General features: G+C 40.2%; 1 pseudogene; it reads right to left on the reverse strand.

Moving 5' to 3' along the window:
• Positions 1 to 1,760: 1,760 nt before the first annotated feature.
• Nelfe-ps1 (negative elongation factor complex member E, pseudogene 1) overlaps positions 1,761 to 17,900 on the reverse strand; it is a 51,744-nt pseudogene continuing 35,604 nt past the window's right edge.

Here is a 17,900-nt window from a genome sequence, read left to right on the forward strand (position 1 = left end):
ACATATCAGGAGTGAAAGGTGTCTTAGGTGCCATAGAGTCCAAGAACAGATCCAAGAGGTAGAAAGTCTCTGTTCTACTTTATAGAGAGTAGCCTGAACTCAGAAAAGAGTCTGGCTCAAGAAACCACATACCCACAAAGGTTTTTGAGAGGAAATTTCTCTAAAGTGTAGGTAGCTAAAGTGCTATGAAAAGCTGATAAGGGTTAATTTGTTTTCTGACAATGACATAGCAACTTTAATGTATTCAACAGACACATGAAAAAGTAAGTATGAATTCATTGTTGCTTTTTTAATATTCTGCTATAGATGTATCATGGCAATCCAATGATGATGGTTACATTATTCCTCCCAATACACATCAACCCCAGTATAAATCTTCTTAATTTCATTATTTTTCACATATAATTAATTAGCCTTCATAGTACTTGCAGATTTGAAGTTTAGGTATCTGTCCTTCGTGAAACTCATCCTAGTGATTTGCCCATCCAGATCACTCTTGGTCAAGAAACTTGTTTCTATTCTTCATTATACACTGTTATTAGCTAGGTTTTTCACACCTAGAAAAATCATAAACAGATATAAAATGAATCAATTATCTGCATGGCGTTCTAAAAAGGGATAGAAAGTAGGTTAAACGGTAAGGCTATTTCTCGTGTATCTATTTATTACAATCCAAGTTAATATAGAATAACCCAGTAAATAAATATTGAATTTACTTTCTCCTCCTAAGTACCATCTTAGCAAATTTTATTAGTCAAGGTTCTTTAAAGCAAGTGACAAAATGCATGTATAGTCCAAAGAAACTGTATCAGATTGGCTTGCACGATATAGGGCACATCATCTAACAATGGCTGTCTGTATGTTGGAGAGGTTGAGAACTGTTCCAGAAGTGTAGAAACCTGAGCAGTACCAATCTAGCATTCTAAGCTTGGAGGATTCCTAGAAACCCGGTGATCTTTACTCCATGTCATTGGACCAAAAAGCTGGGTTCCAGTAAAGGATGGCTGCAGCCGAAGCAGCAGCAGGTAGATGCACTTGCCAGCCAAGCGTGAAGGCAGGCAGGGATAGCATCACTACCTGTCCCTCAGACCTCTTCCTATCTGGACCTCTGGAAGATCTTGCCCACCATAGAAGAGTGTAGAAGAGCTCCACCTAATAGTCCTTCCAGGAAATACCCTCTCATACCACTAAGCATATCCCTTACTCTTTTCTAATTGAATCAAGTTAACAACCAAGATTAACCATAATAAGAATTGAACACTATAACATTGTTAATACAAAATATATACGCTAGCCAAATAATTCCACTTTTCAATGTGCTTCTAATTCCTGATCAATTCTAACTTTCCAATTTAATATTCTACCAAGACATGTTTGTAGAACAGAAATTACAATATATTCTTTTTTCATACACACTATTTATGAGAAGACATTATTGAAAATGAAAACATTTGAGTCTATTAATGTTAGACTTTTATGTTTGTTTATTTTCAGAGAGAAAAAACACCACAATCGTTTTGTGTATTTATTTATTTGTGTGTGTTTCACACCTTTTTGGGGTAAGGGAGTAGGGGCGTGCCCTGGTTAGCATCAATATTGACAGCTGCCGTTGAAGCCTTAACTCCAATCCCAAGTGTTGAAAGACTAAAGGCTGACAGATGTGAAAAGTTTCTATCCCAGGATTTTACTGAAACTAGCTTGGGGGCATATGAGGCATAAGGAATGCAGTTTCATGAACTACAAGCCATCCACAAGGTTTCTTATAGATCATCACTATACAAAATCTGGATCCTCTTGTCCTGGTGGCAACCCTTAGGGCTGTTCTGGACAGCAAGGGAGCCCCAGACATATTTGCCAGTAGCAGCGTCCAGCATGGTCTGTTTTCAGGCTATGTTGACTTTGACCTGCACAGATTCTACTTGGGTCCTATTAAGCTCAGCAACAACTTTATCTGCAGAATCTGTCTTCTTATAGGTGACTAAGGCACAGTTTCAGGGTGGATCCACGGATAGGTCGATGATATTTCCAAAGGGAGAGAGGGTGAGGAGGGTGAGTGTCATGTCCTCTCCATACACATACAGTGTTCCCCTTCCAAGGAGCCTCCATTCGGGGAATGAGTCTGACCTGTGGAAAGGACCCTCTAGGTCGATCCTGCTCCCGGTCTCTGTCTTTGGCTTTGTCCTGTTTTCTGTCTTGATCCAGGTCTCTGTCTTGCTCATTGTTCCGGTCCCTAACTCAGCTGTGGTCATGCCTTCAATCCTGGTTGCAACTCAGGGAGGGAAGGCTGAGGATCTGGCACCACTAATTTCTTCATAGCTCCAGTCAACGCCCCAAGGTGGGCCATCATCAGCTTCTGCTTCTTTTCCATCTTGTCTCAGTTCCTGAAGCTGATCACTAGAAGACACAAAGCTTTCATACAGAGATTTCCTCTGGGGACCTCTGGATGGCTCCTGTAGGTCGTCATCAGCAGACATACTCCTCTGGAATGACAGGGAGGTGGGGAGAGGCCCCTTCTCCGCGTCCTTTAACTTCCCTTCCAGGGTCCAAGAACGTTTGAAGCCTGAGTTCTTAAGTTTTTAATTCACATTGCCAAAGGTATTTCAGGTTCACTAAGACAGAAGTGACTTCCACCGATTGGAGACATTATATCAACTATGGATCTCTGGGTACAAATTCTTTCCTGGATTCCATTACCTTTATTCTGATACTGGCTATTTAGGCCATCTTTGACAGGAAACAGCAGACTTCTATTATTTTATTGGAAAGTTTTTATTTCCCATGGGGTAATAGATTTTAGGAAACAAATTAGAGAGCATTTCTAAATGTTGTTTTCATTCTTCACCCGGGGAGATCTCTCTGTTTCCTGCAAGACTCCTGGGACATTTTTCGTTAGACTCGTGCTGACCCTACAGTGCAAGAAAGAATCCTTGACATTTAATAAATACTGTGGAAATTGGCGTCTGGATAAGAAAGAGATTATTTTCTTTCTGTGTTTTCTCATTTCATGCTGCACCTTTTGTTAAAGCACCTACAGTATTAGGCTAGTCCCCCACAGGCGGCACATTTCAATGATTGTCTGCCCAGGAGCTAACTGATAGAAACTGCTCTCTAGGTAGCAGATTATTAGTGTATATAGTCTAAAATGAGAAGCGAGGAGGGTGTCATTGAGGGAAAACAAGCCAAATATTTGCTGCATCAAAATACACAGTTGAAAAATCAATTAGCTGATTGGTTCATACAGATTTGTAAAACTAGTGCAAATATGATTAGAAATATTTCACTTTCAGACAAAGTTTCATTATCCATATAAACATAGGTCTCATATGGAGTGCCATGACTTACAGACAGTGTCTGAGTGAGCTCCTCCCACACTTCCTTACATGTACTCTACATTCCAGAATTTGCTTGTTGGCAATTGAAATATTGATATTTAAGAAGAGAACCTGATTCACATGTAATTTCTGTCACAGGTGGTAGAAACAGGATTGGCAAGGAATCCATTGACTAGTTCATTGTGCTCATTGCCAACCAGGCATTTGTTAAAAGTCATCTTCTGAAGAACTAATGGAATCAATGCTAAGTATCATACATAACTTTCAATTTTATACAGAGATTATATATGGATATAAATTTGTATTTTATTGCATGCTTTGTTTTATGTTTGTGTTTTAATGTTGAACCACGGAACTTAAACACTCAGTCTCCTGATATTAAAATGATTCATAATTTTAATCCATAGAATTGCAAACATGAAACAGTGTCTTAGTTTCTTTACCAGTTGCTATAATAAAATACTCTAACATCAGCACTTTAAGGGAGGAAGGATTTATTTTGGCTCACAATATCAAGTGATAGTCCATCATGACAGGGAACTCACAGCGGCAGGAGTCTGAAGAATCTGGACATGTTACATCTGCTGTTAGAAACCAGAAAGTGACAAATCCTTCTGCTCAGCTCAGTTAGTGCTGGGCCCACCCAGGCCATGAAATGGTGCTGCTCACTTTCAGGAGGGCCACTCTGATCCACCATATGATCCTGCACCAAGAATCCATCCCAGCTCATTCCTGCTTCTTCCAGGTTGACAACTGAAATGAAGCATAACAAGTTGTAACCCATTTTTTTGATCCATTTTACTATCAAATATTCACTATTCTACTGTGGCCATAATCATTTATTGTTAAGTTTTTGATGTTACTACTTTAGATTTTACAGTTTTTCCTTTATTGTGGTCATAACATAAAATCTACACTCCTGTAGCTTTAAGCATAGAATACAGCATTGCAGACTCTCATTACAACTGCTGCACATCTGTAAAACTTCTCGCCTTGCTTCCATGACTCTTTATACTCACGTCCTTTTATTCCTCCAGCCCTAGCCACTTTACTCTGGTTTTGTGTGTCTGTTTTAAACACAATATCCCAGTGAAGACACGCACTGCTCTACAACAGACATGCACTCTTAGTGTCCTCCAATCCACCCATATTATTATACTGACGGCACATCCTTCTTTATGTTGGCTTTGACTGTACTTTGTGTGTCCTTTCTGTTGTTTTTCTAAAAAAAAACTCTTTTATTCATTTATTATACATAAGTACAATGTCGCTGTCTTCACACACACCAAAAGGGAGCATCAGAGCCCATTACAGATGGTTGTGAGCCACCATGTAATTGCTGGGAATTGAACTCAGGACCTCAGGAGCAGTCAGTGTTCTTAACCACTGAGTCATCTCTCCAGCTCCTTCTGTTGCTTTCTTTTTTTTTTTTATTAACTTGAGTATTTCTTATATACATTTCGAGTGTTATTCCCTTTCCCGGTTTCCCGGCAAACATCCCCCTCACCCCTCCCCTTCCTTATGGGTGTTCCCCTCCCAACCCTCCCCCCATTGCCGCCCTCCCCCCACCAGTCTAGTTCACAGGGGGTTCAGTCTTAGCAGTAACCAGGGTTTCCCCTTCCACTGGTGCACTTACTAGGATATTCATTGCTACCTATGAGGTCAGAGTCCAGGGTCAGTCCATGTATAGTCTTTAGGTAGTGGCTTAGTCCCTGGAAGCTATGGTTGCTTGGCATTGTTGTACATATGGGGTCTCGAGCCCCTTCAAGCTCTTCCAGTTCTTTCTCTGATTCCTTCAACGGGGGTCCTATTCTCAGTTCAGTGGTTTGCTGCTGGCATTCGCCTCTGTATTTGCTGTATTCTGGCTGTGTCTCTCAGGAGCGATGTACATCCGGCTCCTGTCCGTCTGAACTTCTTTGCTTCATCCATCTTGTCTAATTGGGTGGCTGTATATGTATGGGCCACATATGGGGCAGACTCTGAATGGGTGTTCCTTCAGTCTCTGTTTTAATCTTTGCCTCTCTCTTCCCTGCCAAGGGTATTCTTGTTCCCCTTTTAAAGAAGGAGTGAAGAATTCACATTTTGATCATCCGTCTTGAGTTTCATTTGTTCTAGGCATCTAGGGTAATTCAAGCATTTGGGCTAATAGCCACTTATCAATGAGTGCCTACCATGTATGTCTTTCTGTGATTGGGTTAGCTCACTCAGGATGATGTTTTCCAGTTCCAACCATTTGCCTACGAATTTCATAAAGTCGTTGTTTTTGATAGCTGAGTAATATTCCATTGTGTAGATGTACCACATTTTCTGTATCCATTCCTCTGTTGAAGGGCATCTGGGTTCTTTCCAGTTTCTGGCTATTATAAATAAGGCTGCAATGAACATAGTGGAGCACGTGTCTTTTTTATATGTTGGGGCATCTTTTGGGTATATGCCCAAGAGAGGTATAGCTGGATCCTCAGGCAGTTCAATGTCCAATTTTCTGAGGATCCTCCAGACTGATTTCCAGAATGGTTGTACCAGTTTGCAATCCCACCAACAATGAAGGAGTGTTCCTCTTCCTCCACATCCTCGCCAGCATCTGTTGTCACCTGAGTTTTTGATCTTAGCCATTCTCACTGGTGTGAGGTGAAATCTCAGGGTTGTTTTGATTTGCATTTCCCTTATGACTAAAGATGTTGAACATTTCTTTAGGTGTTTCTCAGCCATTCGGCATTCCTCAGCTGTGAATTCTTTGTTTAGCTCTGAACCCCATTTTTTAATAGGGTTATTTGTTTCCCTGCGGTCTAACTTCTTGAGTTCTTTGTATATTTTGGATATAAGGCCTCTATCTGTTGTAGGATTGGTAAAGATCTTTTCCCAATCTGTTGGTTGCCGTTTTGTCCTAACCACAGTGTCCTTTGCCTTACAGAAGCTTTGCAGTTTTATGAGATCCCATTTGTCGATTCTTGATCTTAGAGCGTAAGCCATTGGTGTTTTGTTTAGGAAATTAAATCCAGTGCCCATGTGTTCCAGATGCTTCCCTAGTTTTTCTTCTATTAGTTTGAGTGTGTCTGGTTTGATGTGGAGGTCCTTGATCCACTTGGACTTAAGCTTTGTACAGGGTGATAAGCATGGATCGATCTGCATTCTTCTACATGTTGACCTCCAGTTGAACCAGCACCATTTGCTGAAAATGCTATCTTTTTTCCATTGGATGGTTTTGGCTCCTTTGTCAAAAATCAAGTGACCATAGGTGTGTGGGTTCATTTCTGGGTCTTCAATTCTATTCCATTGGTCTATCTGTCTGTCTCTGTACCAATACCATGAAGTTTTTATCACTATTGCTCTGTAATACTGCTTGAGTTCAGGGACAGTGATTCCCCCTGAAGTCCTTTTATTGTTGAGGATAGCTTTAGCTATCCTGGGTTTTTTGTTATTCCAGATGAATTTGCAAATTGTTCTGTCTAACTCTTTGAAGAATTGGATTGGTATTTTGATGGGGATTGCATTGAATCTGTAGATTGCTTTTGGTAAAGTGGCCATTTTTACTATATTAATCCTGCCAATCCATGAGCATGGGAGATCTTTCCATCTTCTGAGGTCTTCTTCAATTTCCTTCTTCAGTGTCTTGAAGTTCTTATTGTACAGATCTTTTACTTGCTTGGTTAAAGTCACACCGAGGTACTTTATATTATTTGGGTCTATTATGAAGGGTGTCGTTTCCCTAATTTCTTTCTCGGCTTGTTTTCTTTTGTATAGAGGAAGGCAACTGATTTATTTGAGTTAAATTTTTTTTGGTTCTTTTTTTTTCGGAGCTGGGGACCGAACCCAGGGCCTTGTGCTTCCTAGGCAAGCGCTCTACCACTGAGCTAAATCCCCAACCCTTGAGTTAATCTTATACCCAGCCACTTTGCTGAAGTTGTTTATCAGCTTTAGTAGTTCTCTGGTGGAACTTTTGGGATCACTTAAATATACTATCATATCATCTGCAAATAGTGATATTTTGACTTCTTCTTTTCCGATCTGTATCCCCTTGACCTCCTTTTGTTGTCTGATTGCTCTGGCTAGAACTTCAAGAACTATATTGAATAAGTAGGGAGAGAGTGGGCAGCCTTGTCTAGTCCCTGATTTTAGTGGGATTGCTTCAAGTTTCTTTCCATTTAGTTTAATGTTAGCAACTTGTTTGCTATATATGGCTTTTACTATGTTCAGGTATGGGCCTTGAATTCCTATTCTTTCCAGGACTTTTATCATGAAGGGGTGTTGAATTTTGTCAAATGCTTTCTCAGCGTCTAATGAAATGATCATGTGGTTTTGTTCTTTCAGTTTGTTTATATAATGGATCACGTTGACGGTTTTCCGTATATTAAACCATCCCTGCATGCCTGGGATGAAGCCTACTTGGTCATGGTGGATGATAGTTTTGATGTGCTCCTGGATTCGGTTTGCCAGAATTTTGTTGAGTATTTTTGCGTCGATATTCATAAGGGAAATTGGTCTGAAGTTCTCTTTCTTTGTTGTGTCTTTGTGTGGTTTAGGTATAAGAGTAATTGTGGCTTCGTAGAAGGTATTCGGTAGTGATCCATCTGTTTCAATTTTGTGGAATAGTTTGGATAATATTGGTATGAGGTCTTCTCTGAAGGTTTGATAGAATTCTGCACTAAACCCGTCTGGACCTGGGCTCTTTTTGGTTGGGAGACCTTTAATGACTGCTTCTATTTCCTTAGGAGTTATGGGGTTGTTTAACTGGTTTATCTGTTCCTGATTTTACTGGTATCTGTCTAGGAAATTGTCCATTTCCTGAAGATTTTCAAGTTTTGTTGAATATAGGTTTTTATAGTAAGATCTGATGATTTTTTGAATTTCCTCTGAATCTGTTGTTATGTTTTCCTTTTCATTTCTGATTTTGTTAATTTGGACGCACTCTCTGTGTCCTCTCGTTAGTCTGGCTAAGGGTTTATCTATCTTGTTGATTTTCTCAAAGAACCAACTTTTGGTTCTGTTGATTCTTTCTATGGTCCTTTTTGTTTCTACTTGGTTGATTTCAGCTCTGAGTTTGATTATTTACTGCCTTCTATTCCTCCTGGATGTATTTGCTTCTTTTTGTTCTAGAGCTTTTAGGTGTGCTGTCAAGCTGCTGACATATGCTCTTTCCTGTTTCTTTCTGCAGGCACTCAGCGCTATGAGTTTTCCTCTTAGCACAGCTTTCATTGTGTCCCATAAGTTTGGGTATGTTGTACCTTCATTTTCATTAAATTCTAAAAAGTTTTTAATTTCTTTCTTTATTTCTTCCTTGACCAGGTTATCATTGAGTAGAGCATTGTTCAATTTCCAAGTATATGTGGGCATTCTTCCTTGATTGTTATTGAAGACCAGTTTTAGGCCGTGGTGGTCCGATAGCACGCATGGGATTATTTCTATCTTTCTGTACCTGTTGAGGCTCGTTTTTTGACCAATTATATGGTCAATTTTGGAGAAAGTACCATGAGGAGCTGAGAAGAAGGTATATCCTTTTGCTTTAGGATAGAATGTTCTATAAATATCCGTTAAGTCCATTTGGCTCATGACTTCTCTTAGTCTGTCTACATCTCTGTTTAATTTCTGTTTCCATGATCTGTCCATTGATGAGAGTGGGGTGTTGAAATCTCCCACTATTATTGTGTGAGGTGCAATGTGTGTTTTGAGCTTTAGTAAGTGTCCCCGCCAGCGGGGACCCAGTTATTCAGGGTCCCGAAGAGGCTTTCTACCTATGGGCCAAAATGGGGGTGGAGAGAAGAAGGAGACCAAGCAAAAGTTCTGTTGTCAAGGTCTCATTTATTGGGATGAACATTGCAGCTTTTAAGGCTTTCAGGTAGGGGGAGTGACCTTTGTGAAATATGAAGGAGGGGGAGATGAGGGTATAGGCAGTGATAGCTGGAGGCAAAGAAGTCAGGCGATGAGGTCAGGTGGTGGAGACACTGGGTGTTGACTGAGGAGATAACTGGTATCTGCTCAAGCTGAGGCATCCCTTGAATGTTATACTCCTGTGCTGTAAATTCATGGGAGAGGCTTTCATTCAACAATCTTAAGACTTAATGCTGTCATCTTAGGGGTGAGTCTCTGTGACCAAACAGCCCAGAGTTACCTAGTCACTTTGAACCATTCAGTCAAAAAGCGGCTAGGCCCAAACCCAATATGGCTCCATGCAAGTAAGGTTTCTTTTACATATGTAGGTGCCCTTGTATTTGGGGCATAGATATTTAGGATTGAGAGTTCATCTTGGTGGATTTTTCCTTTGATGAATATGAAGTGTCCTTCCTTATCTTTTTTGATGACTTTTAATTGAAAATTGATTTTATTTGATATTAGAATGGCTACTCCAGCTTGCTTCTTCTGACCATTTGCTTGGAAAATTGTTTTCCAGCCTTTCACTCTGAGGTAATGTCTGTCTTTGTCTCTGAGGTGTGTTTCCTGTAGGCAGCAGAATGCAGGGTCCTCGTTGCGTATCCAGTTTGTTAATCTATGTCTTTTTATTGGGGAGTTGAGGCCATTGATGTTGAGAGATATTAAGGAATAGTGATTATTGCTTCCCGTTATATTCATATTTGGATGTGAGGTTATGTTTGTGTGCTTTCATTCTCTTTGTTTTGTTGCCAAGACGATTAGTTTCTTGCTTCTTCTAGGATATAGCTTGCCTCCTTATGTTGGGTTTTACCATGTATTATCCTTTGTAGTGCTGGATTTGTAGAAAGATATTGTGTAAATTTGGTTTTGTCATGGAATATCTTGGTTTCTCCATCTATGTTAATTGAGAGTTTTGCAGGATACAGTAACCTGGGCTGGCATTTTTGTTCTCTTAGGGTCTGTATGACATCTGTCCAGGATCTTCTGGCCTTCATAGTTTCTGGCGAGAAGTCTGGTGTGATTCTGATAGGTCTGCCTTTATATGTTACTTGACCTTTTTCCCTTACTGCTTTTAATATTCTTTCTTTATTTTGTGCGTTTGGTGTTTTGACTATTATGTGACGGGAGGTGTTTCTTTTCTGGTCCAATCTATTTGGAGTTCTGTAGGCTTCTTGTATGCCTATGGGTATCTCTTTTTTTAGGTTGGGGAAGTTTTCTTCTATGATTTTGTTGAAGATATTTACTGGTCCTTTGAGCTGGGAGTCTTCACTCTCTTCTATATGTATTATCCTTAGGTTTGATCTTCTCATTGAGTCCTGGATTTCCTGTATGTTTTGGACCAGTAGCTTTTTCTGCTTTACATTATCTTTGACAGTTGAGTCAATGATTTCTATGGAATCTTCTGCTCCTGAGATTCTCTCTTCCATCTCTTGTATTCTGTTGGTGAAGCTTGTATCTACAGCTCCTTGTCTATTCTTTTGGTTTTCTATATCCAGGGTTGTTTCCATGTGTTCTTTCTTGATTGCTTCTATTTCCATTTTTAATTCCTTCAACTGTTTGATTGTGTTTTCCTGGAATTCTTTCAGGGATTTTTGCGATTCCTCTCTGTAGGCTTCTACTTGTTTATTAATGTTTTCCTGTGTTTCCCTAAGGGAGTTCTTCACGTCTTTCTTGAAGTCCTCCAGCATCATGATCAAATATGATTTTGAAACTAGATCTTGCTTTTCTGGTGTGTTTGGATATTCCATGTTTGTTTTGGTGGGAGAATTGGGCTCCAATGATGCCATGTAGTCTTGGTTTCTGTTGCTTGGGTTCCTGCGCATGCCTCTCGCCATCAGATTATCTCTAGTGTTACTTTGTTCTGCTATTTCTGACAGTGGCTAGACTGTCCTATAAGCCTGTGTGTCAGGACTGCTGTAGACCTGTTTTCCTCTCTTCAGTCAGTTATGGGGACAGAGTGTTCTGCTTTCGGGCGTGTAGTTTTTCCTCTCTACAGGTCTTCAGCTGTTCCTGTGGACCTGTGTCTTGAGTTCACCAGGCAGCTTTCTTGCAGCAGACAAGTTGGTCTTACCTGTGGTCCTGAGGCTCAAGTTTGCTCACGGGGTGCTGCCCACGGGCTCTCTGCGGCGGCAGCAACCAGGAAGACCTGTGCCGCCCCTTCCGGGAGCTTCAGTGCACCAGGGTTCCAGATGGCCTTTGGTGTTTTCCTCTGGCGTCCGAGATGTGTGTGCAGAGAGCAGTCTCTTCTGGTTTCCCAGGCTTGTCTGCCTCTCTGAAGGTTTAGCTCTCCCTCCCACGGGATTTGGGTGCAGAGAACTGTTTATCCGGTCTGTTTCCTTCAGGTTCCGGAGGTGTCTCAGGCAGGGGTCCTGCCGCTCCTGGGCCCTCCCCCACGGGAGCCCAGAGGCCTTATACAGTTTCCTCTTGAGCCAGGGATGTGGGCAGGGGTGGGCAGTGTTGGTGGTCTCTTTGGCTCTGCAGCCTCAGGAGTGCCTACCTGACCAGGCGGTGAGGTCTCTTTCCCACGGGGTCTGGGAGCAGAGAGCTTCTGCGGGCCAGGATCCGCGGGTGTGGGCCTTCTGTTGCTTTCTTAGATGACATATATGGGTGTAATTTATATTACATTATATATCAGACAATTTCAAATAAGTCTCTGAGCTCTGTGTCTAGAGAAAAGCATTCGACTAGGATCTCTAAAAATAACATGTCACTCACAGTAGAAAATACTGTACATTGTATCATGTAGTATTTAAAGGCTGAACAGAATGGTGGACAGTATAAACAGTGTAAGTTTATACCTGTATATAAATACTCATTGAATTTTTAGGAGGTAGGATCATATCCTTAGGTTTTTTATTTTGTCACATTTCAAAATTCATTATGGAAACATCTCTAAGTCAAGTGGTAGGGTTCTAGTTTATTATTTTTAATAATTACATAATATCCTTATAATTTTCATAGCCATTCTTCTACTTACAGGGTTACTTTTCATTTCCTCCTCTTTAACTGGAGACCTTTCTGTTCATTTTATTAAGCAACAATATTCTTATTTTTATTTTGGTTTGATTTTTGAGACTGACTGACTTTGCCAACCAGAAGATCCACTAAAACTTTTTATGTTTTATCTGGCCTGGAATTCAATGTGGCCTCCATAAACCAAAATATTCTATTGAGAGATAGACAAATTTTAGTTATGAAATGTTCAAAGATGAACTAATAAAAACACGTGTTAAGGAAAAAGTATGCCATAAATATGGAAAGCCAACATATTCTAACACCCCATGTTCATAAATTTAAAGGAGGTTGTTAATCTTTTTGATGACAAACCTAAAAATTGTTTAATACAAAATATCAAAAATAAATAAAATTTTAAATCATAAATGATATTAAAAGAAGTATGACTGGAGGCTACAGGGATAGATGGCTTAGCAGTTAAAACCATGTTCCTACTCTTACAAAGGGTCCAAGTTGGATTCCTTCCACCCACATTAGGGAGCTCACACAGCCACTTATAACTCCAAGTTCAAGACAATTTGACTCATTTGGCCTTTGTGGGCACATGCACTTATGTGCACATGCCTACACATAGACACACATACTTATAGACATAATTACAAATAATAATAATAAACAATTTTTATAGATAAAGTAAGATCTAAGCAAACAGTACCACCACAGTTCTGGTGAGGGAGCTCTACATTCCCTGGAAACCAAGCTGTTTTGGTCCTCAAACACTGTCTTGTTGGAAGGAAGCAAACAACTTTGTAGAAAACCAAGCTTTTGTTGTCACGATAGACCAAAGTGCAATGAACACTACTCCATAGTCAAACTTAAACATACACAAAACATAAACGACAGCAAACATAATAAAACCCCCAGTAGCTCTTCACCTGCTAATAGGATCGTTGACAGCTGCCACCTCCTCTTCAGTGGGAGGTCTTGTCTTACTTTGGTGCTTCTACTTTATGACTACCATAGAGAAAAAAGTTTCTTCTTGAGAATTTCCTCTGCTGGCTTAGAGCATATAACCTAGTTTCCTTCAATCCTCTACAGTGTTTAAGATTAATACTACAAGAGTTCCATTTGGATATTCTGGAATATTCTGGTTCAGTATGGATCCCTGTGACACATGTTCTCCTTTGCTTCAAATGGCCATATATCAAATGTATTTTTTTTATTAACTTGAGTATTTCTTATATACATTTCGAGTGTTATTCCCTTTCCCGGTTTCCCGGCAAACATCCCCCTCACCCCTCCCCTTCCTTATGGGTGTTCCCCTCCCAACCCTCCCCCCATTGCCGCCCTCCCCCCACCAGTCTAGTTCACAGGGGGTTCAGTCTTAGCAGGACCCAGGACTTCCCCTTCCACTGGTGCTCTTACTAGGATATTCATTGCTACCTATGGGGTCAGAGTCCAGGGTCAGTCCATGTATAGTCTTTAGGTAGTGGCTTAGTCCCTGGAAGCTCTGGTTGCTTGGCATTGTTGTACTTTTGGGGTCTCGAGCCCCTTCAAGCTCTTCCAGTTCTTTCTCTGATTCCTTCAATGGGGACCTATTCTCAGTTCAATGGTTTGCTGCTGGCATTCGCCTCTGTATTTGCTGTATTCTGGCTGTGTCTCTCAGGAGCGATCTACATCCGGCTCCTGTCGGTCTGCACTTCTTTGCTTCATCCATCTTGTCTAATTGGGTGGCTGTATATGTATGGGCCACATGTGGGGCAGGCTCTGAATGGGTGTTCCTTCAGTCTCTGTTTTAATCTTTGCCTCTCCCTTCCCTGCTAAGGGTATTCTTTTTCCTCATTAAAAGAAGGAGTGAAGCATTCACATTTTGATCATCCATCTTGAGTTTCGTTTGTTCTAGGGATCTAGGGTAATTCAAGCATTTGGGCTAATAGCCGCTTATCAATGAGTGCATACCATGTATGTCTTTCTGTGATTGGGTTAGCTCACTCAGGATGATATTTTCCAGTTCCAACCATTTGCCTGCGAATTTCATAAACTCGTTGTTTTTGATAGCTGAGTAATATTCCATTGTGTAGATGTACCACATTTTCTGTATCCATTCCTCTGTTGAAGGGCATCTGGGTTCTTTCCAGCTTCTGGCTATTATAAATAAGGCTGCAATGAACATAGTGGAGCACGTGTCTCTTTTATATGTTGAGGCATCTTTTGGGTATATGCCCAAGAGAGGTATAGCTGGATCCTCAGGCAGTTCAATGTCCAATTTTCTGAGGAACCTCCAGACTGATTTCCAGAATGGTTTTACCAGTCTGCAATCCCACCAACAATGGAGGAGTGTTCCTCTTTCTCCACATCCTCGCCAGCATCTGCTGTCACCTGAGTTTTTGAACTTAGCCAATCGCACTGGTGTGAGGTGAAATCTCAGGGTTGTTTTGATTTGCATTTCCCTTATGACTAAAGATGTTGAACATTTCTTTAGGTGTTTCTCAGCCATTCGGCATTCCTCAGCTGTGAATTCTTTGTTTAGCTCTGAACCCCATTTTTTAATAGGGTTATTTGTTTCCCTGCGGTCTAACTTCTTGAGTTCTTTGTATATTTTGGATATAAGGCCTCTATCTGTTGTAGGATTGGTAAAGATCTTTTCCCAATCTGTTGGTTGCCGTTTTGTCCTAACCACAGTGTCCTTTGCCTTACAGAAGCTTTGCAGTTTTATGAGATCCCATTTGTCGATTCTTTATCTTAGAGCATAAGCCATTGGTGTTTTGTTCAGGAAATTTTTTACAGTGCCCATGTGTTCCAGATGTTTCCCTACTTTTTCTTCTATTAGTTTGAGTGTGTCTGGTTTGATGTGGAGGTCCTTGATCCACTTGGACTTAAGCTTTGTACAGGGTGATAAGCATGGATTGATCTGCATTCTTCTACATGGTGCCCTCCAGTTGAACCAGCACCATTTGCTGAAAATGCTATCTTTTTTCCATTGGATGGCTTTGGCTCCTTTGTCAAAAATCAAGTGACCATAGGTGTGTGGGTTCATTTCTGGGTCTTCAATTCTATTCCATTGGTCTATCTGTCTGTCTCTGTACCAATACCATGCAGTTTTTATCACTATTGCTCTGTAATACTGCTTGAGTTCAGGGATAGTGATTCCCCCTGAAGTCCTTTTATTGTTGAGGATAGCTTTAGCTATCCTGGGTTTTTTGTTATTCCAGATGAATTTGCAAATTGTTCTGTCTAACTATTTGAAGAATTGGATTGGTATTTTGATGGGGATTGCATTGAATCTGTAGATTGCTTTTGGTAAAATGGCCATTTTTACTATATTAATCCTGCCAATCCATGAGCATGGGAGATCTTTCCATCTTCTGAGGTCTTCTTCAATTTCTTTCCTCAGTGTCTTGAAGTTCTTATTGTACAGATCTTTTACTTTCTTGGTTAAAGTCACACCGAGGTACTTTATATTATTTGGGTCTATTATGAAGGGTGTCGTTTCCCTAATTTCTTTCTCGGCTTGTTTCTCTTTTGTATAGAGGAAGGCAACTGATTTATTTGAGTTAATTTTATACCCAGCCACTTTGCTGAATTTGTTTATCAGCTTTAGTAGTTCTCTGGTGGAACTTTTGGGATCACTTAAATATACTATCATGTCATCTGCAAATAGTGATATTTTGACCTCTTCTTTTCCGATCTGTATCCCTTTGATCTCCTTTTGTTGTCTGATTGCTCTGGCTAGAACTTCAAGAACTATATTGAGTAAGTAGGGGGAGAGTGGGCAGCCTTGTCTAGTCCCTGATTTTAGTGGGATTGCTTCAAGTTTCTCTCCATTTAGTTTAATGTTAGCAACTGGTTTGCTGTATATGGCTTTTACTATGTTTAGGTATGGGCCTTGAATTCCTATTCTTTTCAGGACTTTTATCATGAAGGGGTGTTGAATTTTGTCAAATGCTTTCTCAGCATCTAATGAAATGATCATGTGGTTCTGTTCTTTCAGTTTGTTTATATAATGGATCACGTTGATGGTTTTCCATATATTAAACCATCCCTGCATGCCTGGGATGAAGCCTACTTGATCATGGTGGATGATTGTTTTGATGTGCTCTTGAATTCGTTTTGCCAGAATTTTATTGAGTATTTTTGCGTCAATATTCATAAGGGAAATTGGTCTGAAGTTCTCTTTCTTTGTTGTGTCTTTGTGTGGTTTAGGTATAAGAGTAATTGTGGCTTCGTAGAAGGAATTCGGTAGGGCTCCATCTGTTTCAATTTTGTGGAATAGTTTGGATAATATTGGTATGAGGTCTTCTATGAAGGTTTGATAGAATTCTGCATTAACCCGTCTGGACCTGGGCTCTTTTTGGTTGGGAGACCTTTAATGACTGCTTCTATTTCCTTAGGAGTTATGGGGTTGTTTAACTGGTTTATCTGTTCCTGATTTAACTTCGATACCTGGTATCTGTCTAGGAAATTGTCCATTTCCTGAAGATTTTCAAATTTTGTTGAATATAGGTTTTTATGGTAAGATCTCATGACTTTTTGAATTTCCTCTGAATCTGTAGTTATGTCTCCCTTTTCATTTCTGATTTTGTTAATTTGGACGCACTCTCTGTGTCCTCTCGTTAGTCTGGCTAAGGGTTTATCTATCTTGTTGATTTTCTCAAAGAACCAACTTTTGGTTCTGTTGATTCTTTCTATGGTCCTTTTTGTTTCTACTTGGTTGATTTCAGCTCTGAGTTTGATTATTTACTGCCTGCTACTCCTCCTGGGTGTATTTGCTTCTTTTTGTTCTAGAGCTTTTAGGTGTGCTGTCAAGCTGCTGACATATGCTCTTTCCTGTTTCTTTCTGCAGGCACTCAGCGCTATGAGTTTTCCTCTTAGCACAGCTTTCATTGTGTCCCATAAGTTTGAGTATGTTGTATCTTGATTTTCATTAAATTCTAAAAAGTTTTTAATTACTTTCTTTATTTCTTCCTTGACCAGGTTATCATTGAGTAGAGCATTGTTCAATTTCCACGTATATGTGGGCATTCTTCCTTGATTGTTATTGAAGACCAGTTTTAGGCCGTGGTGGTCCGATAGCACGCATGGGATTATTTCTATCTTTCTGTACCTGTTGAGGCCCGTTTTTTGACCAATTATATGGTCAATTTTGGAGAAAGTGTCACGAGGAGCTGAGAAGAAGGTATATCCTTTTGCTTTAGGATAGAATGTTCTATAAATATCCGTTAAGTCCACTTGGCTCATGACTTCTCTTAGTCTGTCGACATCTCTGTTTAATTTCTGTTTCCATGATCTGTCCCTTGATGAGAGTGGGGTGTTGAAATCTCCCACTATTATTGTGTGAGGTGCAATGTGTGTTTTGAGCTTTAGTAAGGTTTCTTTTACGTATGTAGGTGCCCTTGTATTTGGGGCATAGATATTTAGGATTGAGAGTTCATCTTGGTGGATTTTTCCTTTGATGAATATGAAGTGTCCTTCCTTATCTTTTTTGATGACTTTTAGTTGAAAATTGATTTTATTTGATATTAGAATGGCTACTCCAGCTTGCTTCTTCTGACCATTTGCTTGGAAAGTTGTTTTCCAGCCTTTCACTCTGAGGTAGTGTCTGTCTTTGTCTCTGAGGTGTGTTTCCTGTAGGCAGCAGAATGCAGGGTCCTCGTTGTGTATCCAGTTTGTTAATCTATGTCTTTTTATTGGGGAGTTGAGGCCATTGATATTGAGAGATATTAAGGAATAGTGATTATTGCTTCCCGT

The sequence above is a fragment of the Rattus norvegicus genome, chromosome 9, assembly GCF_021556685.1.
Source record: "Rattus norvegicus strain SHRSP/BbbUtx chromosome 9, alternate assembly SHRSP_T2T, whole genome shotgun sequence".
NCBI classification, from domain to species: Eukaryota; Metazoa; Chordata; class Mammalia; order Rodentia; family Muridae; genus Rattus; species Rattus norvegicus.